This window comes from Oryx dammah, unplaced genomic scaffold (genome assembly GCF_014754425.2).
Source record: "Oryx dammah isolate SB20612 unplaced genomic scaffold, SCBI_Odam_1.1 HiC_scaffold_18, whole genome shotgun sequence".
Classification (NCBI taxonomy): Eukaryota; Metazoa; Chordata; class Mammalia; order Artiodactyla; family Bovidae; genus Oryx; species Oryx dammah.
The window spans coordinates 59,183,360-59,205,031 of record NW_024070202.1 but is presented as its reverse complement, the minus strand read 5'-3'; the positions used below and the strand labels follow the sequence as shown (position 1 = coordinate 59,205,031).

General features: G+C 37.1%; 1 long non-coding RNA gene across 1 annotated transcript; it reads left to right on the top strand.

Annotated features, from left to right (window-relative positions):
* Window positions 1-3,065: 3,065 nt before the first annotated feature.
* Window positions 3,066-19,261, top strand: LOC120877787. Its single transcript, XR_005724399.1, has 3 exons — window positions 3,066-3,148; window positions 5,304-5,306; window positions 19,250-19,261. It is a non-coding gene; the product is annotated as an uncharacterized LOC120877787 (long non-coding RNA).
* The last annotated feature ends 2,411 nt before the right edge of the window (window positions 19,262-21,672 follow it).

Sequence of the window (21,672 nt, the reverse complement as noted above, 5' to 3'; positions counted from 1 at the left end):
TTTCTGAATGTTGAGCTTTAAGCCAACTTTTTCACTCTCTTTCACTTTCATCAAGAGGCTCTTTAGTTCTTCTTCATTCTCTGCCATAACGGTGGTAGCCCTTAACTTAATGTAGGCATATACCGCGAGCATAAAAAAGACATTCAATTTTTCTTTGGGGGAATTTTTTTATTAAAGATTTTTTTTTTTTTTTTGGTGTGGGCCATTTTTAAAATACATTGAATTTTTTTACAGTATTGTTTCTGTTTTATGTTTCAGCTTTTTGGCTACAAGGCATGTGATATCAACCAGGGATTGAATCAACACCCCGCTGCACTTAAAGACATCCCTAACCACTGGACCACCAGGGAAGTCCCTCTTTGGGGGATTTTTTTTTTAATTTTAAATTTATTTATTTTTAAAACTTATTTATTTTTTATTGAAGGATAATTTCTTTACAGATTTTGTTGTTTTCTGTCAAACCTCAACATGAATCAGCCATAGGTATACATATATCCCCTCCCTTTTGAATCTCCCTCCCATCTCCCTCCCCATTCACCCCTCTAGGTTGATACAGAGCCCCTGCTTGAGTTCCTTGAGCCATACAGCAAATTCCCATTGGCTGTCTATTTTACATACGGTAATGTAAGTTTCCATGTTACTCTTTCCATACCTCTTACCCTCTCCTCCCCTCTCCCCACGTTCAGAATTCTATTCTCTATGTCTGTTTCTCCACTGTTGCTCTGTAAATAGGTTCCTCAGTACCATTTTCCTAGATTCCATATATATGTGTTAGAATATGATGTCTATTTTTCTCTAACTTAATTCACTCTGTATAATAGGTTCTAAGTTCATCCACCTCATTAGAATTGACTCAAATGTGTTCTTTTTTATGGCTGAGTAATATTCCATTGTGTATATATACCACATCTGGCCCTGGGCGTTTGTTTTTGGGGAGATTTTTGATCACTGCTTCAATTTCAATGCTTATAGTTGGATTGTTCAGACTTTCTATTTCTTCCTGGTTCTATTTGGAAGACTGAACTTTTCTAAGAATCTGTCCATTTCTTCCAGGTTATCTATTTTATTGTCATATAGTTGTTCATAATAGTCTCTTATAATCCTTTGTATTTCTGCATTGTCTGTTGTAACCTCTCCTTTTTCATTTCTAATTTTGTTGACTTGATTCTTCGCTCTTTTGTTCATGATGAGTCTGGCTAAAGGTTTGTCAATTTTGTTTATCTTCTTGTAAAACCAGCTATTAGTTTTATTAATCTTTACTATTGTTTCTTTGATTTCTTTTTTATTTATTTCTGCTCGGATCTTTTTTGTTCCTTTCTTTCTATTAATTTTGGGGTTTATTTGGTTCTTCTTTTTCCAATTGTTTTAGGTGTAAAGTTAGGTTTTCTATTTGATGTTTTTCTTGTTCCTTGAAGTAGGATTGTATTGCTATAAACTTCCCTCTAAGATCTGCTTTTGCTACATCCCATAGGTTTTGAGTTGGTGTGTTTTCATTGTCATTTGTTTCTAGAAATTTTTTTTTATTTCCCTTTTGATTTCTTCAGTAACCTGTTGTTTATTTAGAATCGTATTGTTTAATCTCCATGTGTTTTTGTTTTTTATAGTTTTTTTTCCTGTAATTGATATCTCATCTCATAGCATGTGGTTGGAGAAGATGGTTGATACAGTTTCAATTTTCTTAAATTTACTGAGATTTGATTTGTGACCCAAGATGTGGTCTGTCCTGGAGAATGTTCCATGTGCACGTGAGTAGAAGGTATATTCTGCACTTGGATGGAATGTCCTGAAGATATCAATGAGATCCATCTCATCTAATGTAACATTTAAGACTTGTGTTTCCTTATTAATTTTCTGTTTTGATGATCTGTCCATTGGTGTGAGTGGGGTGTTAAAGTTTCCTACTATTATTGTGTTACTGGCAGTTTGTCCTTTTATGTCTGTTAGTGTTTGTCTTATGTATTGAGGTGTTCCTATGTTCCTTGGTGGCTCAGATGGTAAAGAGTCTGCCTGCAGTGCAGGAGACCCAGGTTTGATCCCTGGGTTGGGAAGATCCCCTAGAGAAGGAAATGGCAACCCACTCCAGTACTCTTGCCTGGAAAATTCCACGGACTGAGGAGACTGGTAGGCTACAGTCCATGGGGTCACAGAGAGTTGGATATGACTGAGCAACTTCACTTCACTTATGTTGGGGGCATAGATATTTACAATTGTTATGTCTTCCTCTTGGATTGATCCCTTGATCATTATGGAGTGTCCTTCCTTGTCTCTTGTAATCTTTAAGGTCTAATTTGTCTGGTATGAAGATTGCTACTCCAGCTTTCTTTTGCTTCCTATTTGCATGGAATATGTTTTTTCCATCCTCTCACTTTCAGTCTATATGTGTCTTTAGGTCTGAGGTGGGTTTCTTGTAGACAGCATATGTATGGGTCTTGTTTTTGTATCCATTTAGCCAGTCTGTGTCTTTTGGTTGGAGCATTTATTCCATTTGCATTTAAAATAATTATTGATATATATGTTCCTATTGCCATTTTCTTAACTGTTCGGGGTTGATTTTGTAGATCTTTTTTCTTCTGCTGTATTTCTTGACTATATAAGTCCCTTTAACATTTGTTGTAAAGCTGGTTTGGTGGTATTGAATTCTCTTAACTTTTGCTTGTGTCTAAAAAGCCTTTTATTTCTCCATCAATTTTGAATGAGATCCTTGTCGGGTACAGTAATCTGCCATTCCCTTCTGGCATGCAGTTTCTGCTGAAAGATAAGCTGTTAAGCATATGAGGTTTCCCTGTTATATTACTTGTTGCTTCTCCTTTGCTGCTTTTAATATTCTTTGTGTTTAGTCTGTTAGTTTGATTACTATGTGTCTTGGCATGTTTCTCCTTGGATTTATCCTATATGGGACTCTTTGTGCCCCTTGGACTTGATTGAATATTTTCTTCTGTGTTGGGAAAATTTTCAACTATAATCTCTGCATAAATTTTCTCATACCCTTTCTTTTTCTCTTCTTCTTCACAGATTCCTATAATTCAAATTTCAAAAATTATTTCCACTATTTTATTTTCCAGCTCACTGATTTTTTCTTCTACTTTGGATATTCTGCTATTGATTCCTTCTTGAGTATTTTTAATTCCAGTAATTTTGTTGTTTGTATGTTTATTCTTTAATTTTTTTTAGTTCTTTGTTAATTGATTCTTGCATTTTCTCCATTCTGTTTTCAAGGTTTTTGATCATCTTTATTATCATTATTCTGAATTCTTTTTCAGATAGTTTGCCTATTTTCTCTTCATTTATTTGGACTTCTGTTTGTTCCTTCACTTGTGTAGTATTTCTGTGCCTTTTCTTTTCTTTTTTTAAAAAAAATTTATTTATTTTTTATTTTACTTTACAATTCTGTATTGGTTTTGCCATACATTGACATAAATCCACCACGGGTGTACATGCGTTCCCAAACCTGAACGCCCCTCCCACCCACCCCCTCCCCACAACATCTCTCTGGGTCATCCCCGCGTACCAGCCCCAAGCGTGCCATATCCTGCATCGGACATAGACTGGCAATTCGATTCTTACATGATATTATACATGTTTCAATACCATTCGAGGTTTCCTTTTTCCAGGCTTCAAATAAAGCTGAATTCTTCCCTTGAAGAAGGTTGAATTCTTTCTTTCTTTTGGTTTCTGCACTCCTAAGGTTGGTCCAGTGGTTTTTGTAAGCTTCATATAGGGTGAGATTTGTGCTGAGTTTTTGGCTTTTTGTTTTTCCTCTGGTGGGCAGGGCTGAGTAAGGTAGTAATCCTGTCTACTGATGATTGGGTTTGTATTCTTGTTTTGTTGTTTAAAATGGGTGCCACTGGTGGTTGGGTCAGGCTGGGTCTAATATTCAAGTGGTTTCCTTTGTGTGAGTTCTCACTATTTGATAATCACTGGGTCCTAAGGCAAACCATTCAATATCACAGTTATCCAAGTCTATGCCCCAACCAGTAATGCTGAAGAAGCTGAAGTTGAACAGTTTTATGAAGACCTACAAAACCGTTTAGAACTAACACCAAAAAAAGATGTCCTTTTCATTATAGGGGACTGGAATGCAAAAGTAGGAAGTCAAGAAACACCTGGAGTAACAGGCAAATTTGGCCTTGGAATATGGAATGAAGCAGGGCAAAGACTAATAGAGTTTTGCCAAGAAAACGCACTGGTCATAGCAAACACCCTCTTCCAACAACACAAGAGAAGACTCTACACATGGACATCACCAGATGGTCAACACTGAAATCAGATTGATTATATTTTTTTGCAGTCAAAGATGGAGAAGCTCTATACAATCAACAAAAACAAGACCAGGAGCTGACTGTGGCTCAGATCATGATCTCCTTATTATCAAATTCAGACTTAAATTGAAGAAAGTAGGGAAAACCGCTAGACCATTCAGGTATGAGCTAAATCAAATCCCTTATGATTATACAGTGGAAGTGAGACACAGATTTAAGGGCCTAGATCTGATAGATAGAGTGCCTGATGAACTATGGACTGAGGTTCGTGACATTGTACAGGAGACAGGGATCAAGACTATCCCCATGCAAAAGAAATGCAAAAAAGCAAAATAGCTGTCTGGGGAGGCCTTGCAAATAGCTGTAAAAAGGAGAGAAGTGAAAAGCAAAGGAGAAAAGGAAAGATATAAGCATCTGAATGCAGAGTTCCAAAGAATAGCAAGAAGAGATAAAAAAGCCTTCTTCAGTGATCAATGCAAAGAAATAGAGGAAACAACAGAATGGGAAAGACTAGAGATCTCTTCAAGAAACTTAGAGATACCAAGGGAACATTTCATGCAAAGATGGGCTCAATAAAGGACAGAAATGGTATGGACATAACAGAAGCAGAAGATAATAAGAAGAGGTGGCAAGAATACATGGAAGAACTGTACAAAAAAGATCTTCACGACCCAGATAATCATGATGATGTGATCACTCATCTAGAGCCAGACATCTTGGAATGTGAAGTCAAGTGGGCCTTAGAAAGCATCACTATGAACAAAGCTAGTGGAGGTGATGGAATTCCAGTTGAGCTGTTTCAAATCCTGAAAGATGATGCTGTGAAAGTGCTGCACTCAATATGCCAGCAAATTTGGAAAACTCAGCAGTGGCCACAGGACTGGAAAAGGTCAGTTTTCATTCCAATTCCAAAGAAAGGCAATGCCAAAGAATGCTTAAACTACCACAAAATTGCACTCATCTCACATGCTAGTAAAGTAATGCTCAAAATTCTCCAAGCCAGCCTTCAGCAAGATGTGAATTGTGAACTCCCTGATGTTCAAGCTGGTTTAGAAAAGGCAGAGGAACCAGAGATCAAATTGCCAACATCTGCTAGATCATCAAAAAAGCAAGAGAGTTCCAGAAAAACATCTATTTCTGCTTTATTGACTATGCCAAAGCCTTTGACTGTGTGGATCACAATAAACTCTGGAAAGTTCTGAAAGAGATGGGAATACCAGACCAGCTGACCTGCCTCTTGAGAAATCTGTATGCAGGTCAGGAAGCAACAGTTAGAACTGGACATGGAACAACAGACTGGTTCCAAATAGGAAAAGGAGTACGTCAAGGTTGTATATTGTCACCCTGCTTATTTAACTTATATGCAGAGTACATCATGAGAAATGTTGGACTGGACGAGGCACCAGCTGGAATCAAGATTGCCGGGAGAAATATCAATAACCTCAGACATGCAGATGACACCACTCTTATGGCAGAAAGTGAAGAGGAACTAAAAAGCTTCTTGATGAAAGTGAAAGAGGAGATTGAAAAAGTTGGCTTAAAGCTCAACATTCAGAAAACGAAGATCATGGCATCCGGTCCCATCACTTCATGGGAAATAGATGGGGAAACAGTGGAAACAGTGTCAGACTTTATTTTGGGGGACTCCAAAATCACTGCAGATGGTGACTGCAGCCATGAAATTAAAAGACGCTTACTCCTTGGAAGAAAAGTTATGACCAACCTAGATAGCATATTCAAAAGCAGAGACATTACTTTGCCAACAAAGGTCCGTCTAGTCGAGGCTATGGTTTTTCCAGTGGTCATGTATGGATGTGAGAGTTGGACTGTGAAGAAGGCTGAGCGCCGAAGAATTGATGCTTTTGAACTGTGATGTTGGAGAAGACTCTTGAGAGTCCCTTGGACTGCAAGGAGATCCAACCAGTCCATTCTGAAGGAGATCAACCCTGAGATTTCTTTGGAAAGAATGATGCTAAAGCTGAAACTCCAGTACGTTGGCCACCTCATGTGAAGAGTTGACTCATTGGAAAGGACTCTGATGCTGGGAGGGATTGGGGCCAGGAGGAGAAGGGGACGACCGAGGGTGAGATGGCTGGATGGCATCACGGACTCAATGGACATGAGTCTGAGTGAACTCCCGGAGATGGTGATGAACAGGGAGGCCTGGCGTGCTGTGATTCATGGGGTCGCAAAGAGTCGGACATAACTGAGCGACTGAACTGGACTGAACTGAACTGAGGGCCCTAGGGTAGGAGAAGACGATGACACCCAAGGACTTCAGTACTCTTGTCTGGAAAATCCTATGGACAGGAGGGCCTGGTAGGCTGCAGTCCACAGGGTCACGAAGAGTTGGACACGACTGAGCGACTTCACTTTCACTTTTCACTTTCATGCATTGGAGAAGGAAATGACAACCCACTCCAGTGTTCTTGCCTGGAGAATCCCAGGGATGGGGGAGCCTGGTGGGATGCTGTCTATGGAGTCACACAGAGTCAGACAGGACTGCAGTGACTCAGCAGCAGCAGGGCCCTAGGGTTAGTTTTCTGATAATAGATTACCACAGGGCATTAGGGCATTTGACTGAGTGCTCCCTATACAAAGCCTCAAAGTTTGATCTCTGGTCAGGAATGGAGATTCCACAAGTGGTTTATTATGGCACTAAGTGAGATTAAAACAAATATCCAAAAATGAGAAACCAAAGATAAACCCCAGGAAAATGGCAGTTACAAAATCAGGCAAATAATAATTAAAATAATGTAATATGCACATATACATATACACCCATAAGCAAAGTCAAAATAGTCCAACAAAATAAAGTACAGTAGATTGACCTGGCGAACAAAGGAAATAAAAAATTATATTTACCAGTTAAGAACAAGACTAACTAAAGCACAAACTGGAAAACAAAACTAACAAATATATTGAAAGGAAAGGAAAGAAAGAAAAGAAATAAAGAATAGATATGGAAAGTTAAATAGAGGTAGATGAAGATTTATATACATTAAGGATTAACTGCAAGGGGAAAATAACAGTAGAAAACAAAGGAATAAATGTAGAAAAAAATATAATAGGTTTAAAATTTTTAAAATTTACATTATAAAAAGGAGAAAAGAAAAAATAATGGAAGAAGAAAGAAAAAAAAAAAAAAAGAAAAAGGTAAACTCCATAGAACTGCAAAAGCTTAACACAGAGGTAAAGGTTTATAACAACTGAAAAGTGTAACTGAATGTGCACATATACACATACACCCATAAGCAAAATCAAAACAGTCCAACAAAAATAAAGTAAAATAGATTGACCCAGTGAACAAAGGAAACCAAAGATTTTATCTACCAGAAGAAAGCTAACTAAAGCACAAACTGGAAAACAAAACTAAAGTAAGGTGCCACTTGGGGAATAAATTAAAATAAAACTAAACAAATATGTTGAGAGGAAAGGAGAGAAACAAAACGAAGAATAGATATGCAAAGTTAAACAGAGGAATATAAAGAAGGCTTATATATGTTAAATATTTATTGCAAGGGGAAAAGAACAATAGGAAAAGCAAACAAAGTTATAAATGTAGAAAAATAATAATATGTTAAAAAATTAAAATTAAAAAGAGAAAAGAAAAATATATAGGAAAACTATAAAGGCTCAACATAGAGGCAGATGCTTATCACAACAATAAAAAATGTGACTGAGAAAAAAAAAGCTCAAAAATTTAATTGGATTTCATAGTGTCAATAAAATTGACAACAGAGGGGGGAAAAAACAAAACTCCAAAATTTTGTGCAGAACAAGTCAAAAAATAAGAATAATGTTTTTCTTGAGTCACTGCTGTCAGAGTCCTTTCCCTCATTGGGAGTCACAGTCCGCCTTACCTCCCTAGGATGCCCTCCAACACTGTGCTGATCTCTGGACCTGCAGTGGGAGCAGCTCAGATTCTATTCTGGTTCTACTCTTATGTATTCTTGTCTTCAGTGTCCACAGATATCAGAACTAGTGTGTTTTCTTTCGTGGGAGCTCATAATGATCTTTACATATTCCATAGGCACAGTCTGCCTAGTTGATCATGTGGATTTCATCTGCAGCTTGTACAGCAGGTGGGAAGGTTTTGGGTCTTCTTCCTTAGTCATACTGCCCCTGGGTTTCAATTGTGGTTTTACTTCCACCTTTGCATGTGGGTCGTCCACTGGGGTTTGCTCCTGAGGCTGCCATGAAGGACTTGGGTTTGCCCCTGTGAGGGCCAGGTGTGGAGGTGGTGCAGCTGCTTGGGTCACAGGTATTCTGGCAGCACCAGGTACTCAGGAGAGTTGGCGGCTAGGGCAGCAGGAAATACAGTGCTCTAGAAGGGTATGGCAACTAGCATTGGCCAATACACTCCAATATTCTTGCCTGGAGAACCACCCTCCCTGACAGAGAAGCCTGGCAGACCACAGTTTACAGGGTCACAAAGAGACGGACACGACCAAAGCGACCCTGAGTGCATAGACTCAAGACTTTTCTGCCTATGGCAGCTCTGCCCCAGTGAGAGTTGAATGTGAAGCTGGTGCAGCTGCTTGGCATACGGGGACCCTGGCAGCACCAAGTGTGCAGGGACACTCTCTGATGCAGGAGTTATGGCCCTGTCAGTCTTTTTTGAGCATCTTGTAGCTGGCTATCAGAAGGCCTCTTTAACCAGTCTTTCTCTGTAGCTCTGCCCATTCAGGCAATTAAAGGATTCCCTTGTCTGGGGTCCTTCTGTTGTTCGGCACATCAGGCACATAGAGGGGTCCCCCTGGCTGCTATCCTACTCTGTAGATTGGTGTGTCAGGCACTTAAAAGGGCACCCTGGATGGGGTCCTACTCTGTAGATCAGTAAGTCAGGCTTTTGATGGGCCAGCCTCTCTATGGTTCAGCTGCTGATGTGGGAGAGAGAGGCTATAGTGATGGCTCCACCCCCTACACATGACTTAGCACTATCACCTTGCTTCCATGGCTGCCCACCTTTCCTCCACAGGAATTTCCCCCTACAATCTCCTCTCTCACATCCTCTCCATCTGTCTCTCTGCAATCAACAGCAGCCCTCGCCCAGGAATTGCTCCACCATCCCTAAACTCCAGCTCCCACCCACTGTGCCTTCCAGGGGACCAGCATTCCTGTCCGGGGTATGTATGGCTGTAGCAAGAACTGTCTGATTCTTATTTTATTTAGGCTGCCACAGATCAGCTGTTGCACTCACAGCCTTAAATGTTTCTCCTCTGACTCAGACAATTGTCCAGAAATGGGGATCAGACCCCTGTTTCAGTACCCCTCCCCACCAAGGGCAGGTCCAGTCCTACTAACACTCCTGTTTTCCGACCTACCGAGCTTTGCCTGGTTCTATATATTCTTTTCCACTGGTCATGTACTCCTGTCCGCTTTCAGCTGGTGTTCTGCATGAACTTCTGTGTCTGAAGGTGTATTCCTGATGTATCCTTGCAGAGAGATGTACTCCATGTCCACCTACTCCTCCGCAATCTTGTTCTCTCCTTGGGGAATTTTTAATGTAATGCTCACAAACATGTTTTTTCTTATTATGCATATTCCAGTACTTGTTGTTTTTCAGTCACTCATTTGTGTCCAACTCTGCGACCCCATGGACTGCAGCATGCCAGGCTTCCATGTCCTTCACCATTTCCTGGAGCTTCATTCAACTCATGCCCATTTAGTCAATGATGCCATCCAACCATGTTGTCCTCTGTCATCCCCTTCTGTTCTTGTCTTCAATCTTTCTCAGCATCAAGACCTTTTCTAGTAAGTTGGTTCTTCACATCAGGTGGCCAAAGTAATGGGTCTTTAGCATCAGTCCTTCCAATGAATATTCAGGACTGATTTCCTTTAGGATTGACTGGTTTGATCTCCTTGCAATCCAAGGGACTCTCAAGAGTATTCTCTAACACCACAGTTCAAAAGCATCAGTTCTTCAGCACTCAGCTTTCTTTATGGTCCAACTCTCACATCTATACATGACTCATTGGAAAAACCATAGCTTTGACTATACAGACCTTTGTTGGCATAGTGTCTCTGGTTTCTAATATGGTGTCTAAGTTTGTCATAGCTTTTCTTCCAAGTAGCAAGAGTCTTTTAATTTCATGGCTGCAGACACAACCTCCAGTGATTTTGGAGTACAAGAAAATAAAATCTGTCACTGTTTCCATTGTTTCCTTATCTATCTGTCATGAAATCATGGGACCAGATTTTATGATCTTAGTTTTCTTAATGATGAGTTTTAAGCCAACTTTTTCACTCTCCCATTTCACCTTCAAGAGGCTCTGTAGTTCCTCTTTGTTTTCTGCCATAAGAGTGATGTCATCTGCATATCTGAGGTTATTGATATTTCTCCCAGTAATCTTGATTCTGGCTTGTGATTCATCCAGACCAGCATTTTGCATAATGTACTCTGCATATAAGTTAAATAAGCAGGGTGACCATATATAGCCTTGATTTACTCCTTTTCTAGTTTGGAAACAGTCCATTTTTCTATGTCCGGTTCTGATTGTTTCTTCTTGACCTGCATACAGGTTTCTCAGGAGGCAGGTAAGGTGGTCTATTATTCCTGTCTCTTGAAAAATTTTCCACAGTTTGGTGTGATCCACACAGTCAAAGGCTACAGTGTAGTCAATGAAGCTGAAGTAGATATTTTTGTGCAATTCTCTTGCTTTTTCTATGATCCAATGGATGTTAGCAATTTGATCTCTGGTTCCTCTGCCTTTTCTAAATCCAGCTTGAACTTCTGGAAGTTCTTGGTTCATGTACTGTTGAAGCCTAGCTTGGAAAAATTTGAGCATTACTTTGCTAGTATCTAAAATGAGTGCAATTGTGTGGTAGTTTGAACATTCTCTGGCATTGCATTTCTTTGGGATTGGAATGAAAACTGACCTTTTGTAGTCATGTGGCCACTGCTGAATTTTCCAATTTTCTGGCATATTGAGTGCAGTACTTTCACAGCATCATCTTTTAGGATTTAAAATAGCTCAGCTAGAATTCCATTACCTCCACTAGCTTTATTTGTAGTGATGCTTTCTAAGGCCTATTTGACTTTGCACTCCAGGATGTCTGACTCTAGGTGAGTGATCACATCATTGTGGTTATCTGGGTCATTGAGATCTTTTTTGTATAGTTTCAGTGTACCCTCACAATAAATCCTCAGTATTTGCATTGTGCCGAAATGTGTCTCTGTTCATTCAAAGCAATTGGAAAGATAATACATAATGTAGTATTTTTGTAGTATTACTTTCATTACCCTAATAACATGGTATTCATGTGATTATTTAATAGTGAACATATTTTCCTACTGAAGCATGCTGTTAAAGACTGTTGTCCACTTTATTTCCAAGAAATAGAACTACATCATTGAGAATTTCCCCAGAAGCACAAGAACAAGATATGAATGATAAAACTGTCCACTGGTTGAGGTCCCTGATAAAATTACTATGTAAGTATCTAATGCTTATCTCATCTAGTATCAGAGTAAATAGTACTTGGGAAGAAAGTGATGGATTAGTTTAGTTGTGAAGTGTAATGTTTGCAAAATTAAATACAACGCAACTAAATAGAAATTTTAAGCATAATCACTTTCAAGAGAGATAAAATTTTCAAATAGCCACTTTGCAAAATTACTTACTTCATATATATAAATTATGTTAAAGATGAAAAGCATTATTTAAATATTATAGTATCATCTAATATGCCTCAAAGAACTTAATTTATGTGCAAAAAGACAATTACCAGTTTCTGATTAAATAGTAAGAGAAAATAATGGTCTAATGCTTTGATGATAGGCACCGTCCTTGATTACTAGAATCCAAATCTAATTTTGTTGGTCTTAGGCAATCTCTACTTTTTATGATTAGACTAAATGAAACTTTCTTTTCATGGGATTTAGAAAAAATAAGATCAGAGAGTTTGAGTTTACTCTGACATTCTAAATATCATTGTTAATTGATTTTGACATTGCTACTCAATGGTCTTTTCTAAAGCTTAAAGCAGTTACTTTAATCCTGTCATCTTTAACTCTTAAAGCATAAGGTGATGTAGACATGTATAAATGAATAATTATTATTTCATTCTCCTAGTAAAATTACTATAATCATCCATTTGCTTTTACATATGTATGTATATGCTTACATATATCTAAATATGAAAAATGATTAAAATAAGATATAAAAAGTTGTGTATATTATAATATTCTCTTTAATGGTAGACCTATAAAAATTCGACAGTGAATTTCATGTTTTAACTATGGTATTAATGCATTATATCATAAGTCTACCAGTTAACAAGTATCTGTATTAGAGCCATATTTAATAATCCACATAGATGAAACAAACCTGTATTTAAACTGAAGGTTTAACATTTTCTTATCTTCAATTAATGGTCATTTGTTCTTAGCTTCAGCAGTAAGCCAGAGTCTGCTATTATTGAATTCACTCATTAATAAATTATTATTCAAATTTTTCTATGTGTCTTGGATACTCTGCTAAATTTAGAGACTACGAAGAAAGTTAGATCTCATCTTCTGCTCAAAAACAAACAAAAATCTAGGGAAAAGGATACATATGTAGGTAAAGTACACCAATACATCAGGTTATGAAGACGGTATATGCACTGTATATTGTGGGAGAATAGATGAAGTGCCTAACCAAGTCTGAGAAAGATCAGAGAAGTCTTCCCAGAGTGTGTTCCCTGAATAGAGTATTAAAGGATAAGTAGCTATTAGCCAGGGGACATGAGAAAGGAATGTAGTGACCACATTCCAATGAGATGGAATAGTTTTAGCAAAGAGAAAATATTGTGTTAATTTTGGGTATGCTGTAATGGTGTGTGTTTAAAAAGGAGCTACCAGAAGTTGAGATCAGGAAAAGGCATAGGCCAGGTCAAGATGGATCTTGCAGGAAAAGCTAAGACACATGGGATATAATCAAATAAGTCATAGAGTGGGGAGGTTTTTTGTTTTTTTTCCTGTTGTTTTTTTCCTCCATGAGGAACAATGTGTCCCATGTTTTTCTCTGTAAGAGCATTCAGTATCCTGCAGTGACAAACATATCTTTGGTCCCATGGGCTATGAAGAGAGGAGAATCTATACACTGGGGCTCACCAGAAAGTGTACATCCTAATTAGGGCTCTGGACTGAAAGTTACTTTGTCACATTTCCTAAAAGAAAGATACATCCTTATGGGCTATGTAGTATTTTTAGGTGGTGTCTCTAAGATGTCAATCTAATTATCTTAGGACTTCCTTGGTGGCTTAGAGGGTAAAGCATCTGCCTGCTAAGCAGGAGACCTGGGTTTAGTCCCTGGATCGGGAAGATTCCCTGGAGAAGGAAATGGCAACCCACTCCAGTATTCTTGCCTGGAAAATCCCATGGACAGAGGAGCCTGGTAGGCTACAGTCCATGGGGCCGCAAAGAGTCAGACATGACACCGTTATATACTACTTGTCTATTTATGAGCATGCACTAACAGATTCAACTACCTAATCAATGGCCACGTTCAGACAGGATAGAAACTGTAAATTATCTATATAAATGAGTAATGTGTCTATCTTGAGTAATTAGGCATTATATATTATAGGAGAAGGTCTTCTTTGGAACCTGGAAGCAAATATTCATTATCTTACTTATTGACACACCACAAGGAGTCAAAATGCTGTAGTTAACTTTTAGAATAAGTTTAACTACACAATACCTTAGGGTAAGAGGAAAACTCCAATAGTAATTAGCATCCTAATTATCTAGGAAGCCTATATGTTAAGTTTAGGGCATGGAATTACCAAAAGAACCTGAAAGGAAATGGAAGCTTATTCCAAGTGATATCTTATACTCTTGAGTTTTTCACTGTTAATTGGGAGAGCCATTGCCTTCTGTATCATGAAGCTCTGGTTAATCTTCAGGTAATATGAAAGTAACATGCATATTTGTCCCACTTATGGGAAGAAAATATATCATAAATGGCTAAATTTGTGTGAAAATAAAGCAAGAAGCTTCATTTCTTGATCTCTTAATTTCTATTAAATTAAAATAATCTTCAAGGAATAAATTCACTTCCAATAACTACAAAATTGAGAGTATGTGTCACAGTTAATTTTGATGGCAAGGTAGTAATTCATTGAGATGTAAAACTGTGAATGTGTGGGAGGATATACTATTTTTTCTAGTGTTCTGGAAGAATCCCATTATTGAAATCCCCCCAGAAAAGCATTTCTTCTTACTTTGAAGAGTGCTTTCAAGCCCTATGCTTAGACTGCCAGCTTTTGTCAAGATGACCGCACATCTCAGTTTTCCTGGGATAACATGAGGGCAGCAAATGCTCTCAGTGCCGTGCCCATGCACCCTCAGATCTCTTGGCCATCTTTGTGCATGGAAGTGCCTAGTGTGGCTCTATGCCAACAGCTAGCACTTGTGTCTCTTTTTGGGAAGGCTACCCTCAGACTCCTATAATCCCTTCCATCTGAGTATACAGAGAGATGGAATTGTCTGGGAATTTCTGTTCATCCGAGCTGTGCTCAACCAATGATGGATGGATACAGAGGTTTAAATACACTAGCTTTCCTGTGTCCTGGCACTCTTAGGTGTAATCTACATTCTTTCGCTCTCCAAATACCTCTTGGGTAGATTTGAAAATTTAGCAAATAAAACACAGGACAGCCACCAAGGAAAAAAAATTTTTTTTTGATATAAGTATGGCCCATGCAACATTTGGAACATACTTATACTACAAAATAATTAATTATTATTTAATTGATAATCCATTGTAACTGGATGTGCTATACTTTATCTGGTAAAGTGCACTCTCGTGGGACATCATTGATGCAGCCTTCTTCCTTGGCCATTTTTCCATCACAACTCTATTTCCCTAATACTTTATCAGGTTTTTGTGGGATTACATTGTAAGAAATCACTTTAATATAAATCAGGATCTGTTTCTGAGGAACCTAATCTAAAATAGCCAGCTATATCTGTTGCCTTGTCATGATTATGAATACCTCCTAACCCCCAAAATGCTCTGGTTTGGATGACAAATTATGTGGTCACTCAAGCTAAGACAAAACTGATTAAGAACATTATGCTGTAGTCTCAAGAAATATATGGCATGTGATTAACTAGTGACTGTGGGTGGGAATTTGAAACATTGAGATAAGGAAGATGTTTCACAATAAGCAGGCTTGGTCTAAGGTCTAGGGTCTTCAGAACAAGTAAGGATAATAGCTCAGGCCCTTGGAATATCTTGGAGAGGTTGGAGGATATTACCTATTAACTCACTGAGAAGTTTGATGCTGTACATCAGGGTTTCTCTCATCAAATATATGCCCTGGGCCCCAATATATCATAGAAATAGTAGAACAATCAGCCTGAAGAAGCTGCGCTGTTTAGGACAGTGTTCTATTTTTGCAAACAAAGAATACTAAAAACTGAAAATTTGTAAGATACTCTGGGCCCAAGGCCCTGAGCTGTGTATGGATCAGCCCTTTAATGATCTAAATTAAATTTCTCATTAATCACAGGGATACAAATAAGTCATATTTAATTTGCTTCAAAATAACCATTTTTGTACATCCCAGGTTATAACTACAAATTTATAACACATGTTACAGAATTATACTGTGAAGCTAATAATTTCTACTTTTTTAAGTTTTAGTTGTAACTTCTTGATTATTCAAAATGGCCACCCAAGAAGTTTTGTATTTATTTGAAACTTGTGATATCAATCTAATTTTTAGATTTATAATCTGGAAAATATACAAGATCATTTTGATATTAATTTCCAGTGATCTCCAGTAGGAGCCATGAAAGTGAGACAAATATTTCAGGAGGAAAAATACACAGATTTATCCTGTGATTACCCTTATAGGATTTAAAACTAAATGTGACAATTAAGTTGCAGTCACCATGCTATTATGCATTCATAAATTGAAAAATCACATATAAAGCTGAAGTCAAATATTAGATTCACCTCTCCTTAATGGAAATATAAATTGATAGGAACAAGATCGTATTAAACATATATGACCAAAGAGTATATTTCCTAATGCTTTAAAAAATGATCTGTGTTAATCAATTTCCTTGGCTGAATTAGTAGAACATGACCCCAACTTTTAAATGCACTTAATTTTCTATCAGTACTTTTGCAATTAAAAAATAAAATTTAGAAATTAGAAGACATGATGAATAGCCTTTATTCTAAGGTCAGATGTAAGATACTCAAAGCTAATGGAAAACATCATTCTAAACCATTGAAATGAGCTCTACCAACATAACAAACTGCTGATATCAGCCTGGAAACCATCTTGAATGTCAAGGGATATGCTTTTCATTTGCAGTGTTTGGATTGTTCATATAAATATTTAATGAAAATATTATTAGACTATTCAGCTGAGTGAAATAAACTGATGGCAAAAGTAGCTAAAGAAGCTTAGTTAAAATTCACTAAATGAAGTGGCATAATAATTTATTTTGCATATTATATAAGTCTTTTGAGAGGTTTTGTACTTCTAAACTTTTTAGCACTATTTAAAAGGCATCATTACTACCATAATTATGAGTTTTTAATGTATTTTTATGGTTAATGAAAATGTAGCACACATTTTATAGGGAGAAAGGAGACCATCTTCCACATAATACTTGATGGAAATGAGGCGCCTCTGATTCTGAAGGTTGACTTACCTTTAATATATTTTCACTGAATCTCACTGTAAATGTTAACTTTATACTACATAAAATTACACAGTGGATTTCTCAAGAGTAGAACTTAAAGGATTAAATGGATAAGGTAGAAAGCATTTTAACTCTCACGTGAGCTTTGAATTTTTAGGAAAATTATAAGTCACCTGTTCTGATTCATGTATACATACATTTAAACACTCTTAATGATATGATAAGAAGAAAAATTTGGAAAGACAGTCTGACAAATGTGGGCAGAAATACAGAAACACATTTAGAACAGCCTACTAACCACAAGTAATCAGCATACTATGGGTATCAGTCAGAATATCTTCCAGAAGGAATAGAGAAGAGTCGGTGAATCTTTTAAATCCGATAAATATGAGTGGATTGAGAGAATTCCTCTATGAACTTCTCTTCTCCCACAAAGAGTTTACTGATAAATGTAAACTGGAAAACAGTTTTAGAAGATAGCTTCAGTTAGCATTTTTAAGGTTAATATTGATGTATAGGAACACTACCAGTACAAGAAGGTATTTTTTAAAAGGTGAAAGAATGGAAAAGGAAAGGAGAATAAACATATACATTATTATAAATAATGTGCAAATTTGACAAAATTGTTGAATACTGCATCAAAATGTAGCAATATGCATATATATATAGTCTTTGCAATAGAATCAATGTATTTTAAATACATTGGAATAAATCCTGTGAAAAATTGTCACAGATAGCACTAGAAATATCATCAAGATAGATTACAGAAGACCTAAATAAATGGAAGCATATACTGGGCACAAAGTGAAGAAGAACTAAAGAGCCTCTTGATGAAAGTGAAAGAGGAGAGTGAAAAAGTTGGTTTAAAGCTCAACATTCAGAAAACTAAGATCATGGCATCTGGTCCCATCACTTCATGGCAAATAGATGGGGAAACAGTGGACACAGTGGCTGACTTTATTTTTCTGGGTTCCAAAATCACCGCAGATGGTGATTGCAGCCATGAAATTAAAAGACGCTCCTTGGAAGGAAAGTTATGACCAACCTAGACAGCATATTCAAAAGCAGAGACATTACTTTGCCAACAAAGGTCCATCTAGTCAAGGCTATGGTTTTTCCAGTGGTCATGTAGGGATGTGATAGTTGGACTATAAAGAAGGCTGAGCGCTGAAGAAGTGATGCTTTTGAGTTATGGTGTTGGAGAAGACTCTTGAGAGTCCTTTGGATTGCAAGGAGATCCAACCAGTCCATTCTAAAGGAGACCATTCTAAAGGAGATCAGTCCTGGGTGTTCATTGGAGGGACTGATGTTGAAGCTGAAGCTCCAATAATTTGGCCACCTGATGAGAAGAGCTGACTCACTTGAAAAGACCCTGATGCTGGGAAAGATTGAGGGCAGGAGGAGAAGAAGGGGACGACAGAGGATGAGATGGCTGGATGGCATCACTGACTTGATGGACATGGGTTTGGGTGGACTCTGGGAGCTAGTGATGAAGAGGGAGGCCTGGTATGCTGCGGTTCATGGGGTTGCAAAGAGTCGGACATGACTGAGTGACTGAACTGAACTGATACTTGGTCCAATAATGAAGGGATTTAATAATTGAAGAAGTTACATTCCCTCAAATTAATTTGTATATTCAGTGTAATCCCAGTAAGAATGCCAGATGGTTCTTACATGAACACTGTGAAGTGTTATTGGTTTGGAAATGCAAAGGTTATTTCCAAACCAGGACATGCTTGGAAACATACAAGGTGATAGGATTTCTCTTATCAGATTATCAGATGTGTGTGTGTGTGCGTGCACGTGTGTGTGTGTGCACTCAGTTGTGTCTGACTCTTTGCAACCCCATAGATTGCATCCTGCTAGGCTCCTCTGTCCATGGAATTTTCCAGGCAAGAATGCAGGAATTGGTTGCCATTGCCTACTCCAGGGGATCTTCTGTCCCAGGGATAAAACCTGCATCTATTGCATTTCCTGCATTGACAGGCAGATTACTTCCTATTGCACCACCTGGGAAGGCCCTATCGAATATATATGCTTAACTGTGAAGCAACAATAAGCATGAAAGTACTGACTAAGACAAACAAATATAAATCAGTAAAACTGAACAGATATATCAGAGCAACCTCATGAGTACAGATGATTTTATATGGTACAAGGGTGGCACTATAGGTCAGTGGGGAAAGATTTTCCTTTCAACAAATGGGACAATGCCAAGTAGATGTCCATATGGACAAATAACTTGACTTTTTTCCCTCCCATATATAAAGTAAAATTGCTGATTCACTGTATGCTTTGGGAGGCAAAACAAAAGGTTTTAGAAAACATAAAAGAGCATTTTTATTATCTTAGGTAGAGAAATATTTTTAAATGGGACTCCTAAAAGCATTAATAATAATAAAAAAAAACTGAGAAACCAGACTACATTAAAATTACTTGTTAAAAGTTACCATTAAGAGAGAAAGAAAAATGAATGAAAATATTTGCAATTCATGTAATCTAGAAAAGACTATATTCTGTATTCTGGATAGAATATAGGAAAACTATGTATCATTGGAGAAACACAGGGTCTAAAAGAAAATGGGCTTGAACAGGCACTTCACAAAATAGGATATATTAAATTGGCCAGTGAAAATACAAAAGTGAGCAATCTCATTAATAACTGGAGAATGCAAATAAAAATTACTACAATATACCACTAACACCCTTCTGAAAGGGCTATAAAAATTGGCAATACCAAATTTTTAGAAGATTTTAAAGCAGCAGAATATCTCATACACTACTGGTGAAAGAAAATTTTTGTATAACACTTTGGAAAACCATTTGGTAAAACCTACTAACTTTTTAAATAGATGTTTTCTATGACTTTGAAATTCCACTTTACTTCCAACATATGTGGGTACACATATGCAATAGGCTTGTCACAAAATACTCATAGCAGTGTTATTTATAATAGCTAAAACCTGGAAATAAGATAAATGTCTATCAAGAATGGAGTGGATAAATTATTGTGATATAATTATCTTATGAAATCATCTATCACACTGAAAATCAGCAAACCTAAGTTACACATACAACATAGATGGAAGGTATAAACAATAAGCTTATTAAAATACGCTAGACAACAAAATAAGGTGTTTTCTGTTTTAAAAAGACATTACCTCAAAGGACCAAGTATATGCATATGTTTCAGGCAAGACCGTTCTCTGCAATATATACTTCTCTTAATGGAACATGTTTAACTGTGAACTTGTAATCCCTACCAAAATTTACTGCATATGCAATAGAAAAGCCTGCTTATTGGATGTATCCTTCGGTTGGGTAAATGTTTTAGTGAGTGAGCTAGTATTCTAATTGGATGATCTACTATATAATCCAAATGTGCTTTTTCTAAGCACTTTTGGATTTTGGAGTAGATACAGTTAAAGCAAAAGGAACACAAAGGGAGAGGCTAAAACAACAAAAAAGAACTTGCTACATACTGCATGGTATTCGTCTCTTTAAAGTGATCATCATTTGGAATGAGTTTCTATATACCAGGCCAAGTTGATTTGGTTTTGGAAGGCAACTTATTTTTCTTAGATGGAAATCATTGTCAGAAATGAAGACTACAAAAATGATGTAGGCACAAGTATCAGTGATAGATTTGATTGGACATCTCTAGAAGATGTTGTCAGAAATCTGGTTATGATTCAGTTTAGTTGAACTATGTCATTAAGCTTGAAGTTCTGTCCTAAAATAGAGGTGTTTCAGTTGTATACTGAGACCTTTAGGCAGGATCAGCGTTCTATGGCAGTCAGTGGGAAATATTTAAAAAGATGCTGGCATTTCATTGCTTTTCTTCATAACTTTAGAAAGGGCAAATGGAGTCTTTAGAAAAGCTTTCCAGCCTTTTTCTCTCCAAGTTGAACTTTTTGGCTAGATATTGCACTCCTTAGCATTTCTCTGTAACACTAACCAACATAGGACCAAGGGTAAATCTCTGGGGAAAGTGAGTCTTTGTCGTCTCACTATAGAAATAATTGAATCTAAAATAATAAAGAAAAGCAATAACTGAAATCCAGGTGAGGAACACATGATTTGTTCCTCAGAATGTTGAAGCTAAAACATGATACTGAAACTCTTCCCATAAGCTTAAAAATTATAATCTTGTAATATAGAATGGAAAACCATGTGGATAAGTAACCAGATTTATTCCTTAAGAGAGAAAGTTGAGACTGGCATATAATCTAAATTGAATATGTGAACATTAATTTTGACATGAAAGAGCTTTTTAGTGAGGGTTCTTGTGATTAGGTATCATTCCATGGAACTCAGTCATAAGTATCCTAAATATACAACGTCATGTCGTTTTCTATTTCCACTGAGGAAATAAATTTAACCCAGTCAGCATAAACCCAGTCACATATATTAAGGACTGTTTTGATAGCAAAGGTCATTGAATTCAAGAATGTACTTATTTGGAAGAGGATTTGTGAATTTTACTACTGTGTAGTTATTGAATAATAAGATGAACTGTCTTACATGACTTTCATGCATTTCCAGCTGAAGCCAGCAAGATGAATCAGATACACTTTCAAGGATCTTTGCTGTCATATAATTCTTCAAGACTGATACAATATGTTTTAAGAAGCATAACTTAAAGATCAGAAAACAGAGACATATGTAACATTGTTGTGAATACAGATCACTTCTATAATATTTACTGTTATGGATAGATGGTAGATATTGAGCTATTTACCTTTCTTAACAATGTCA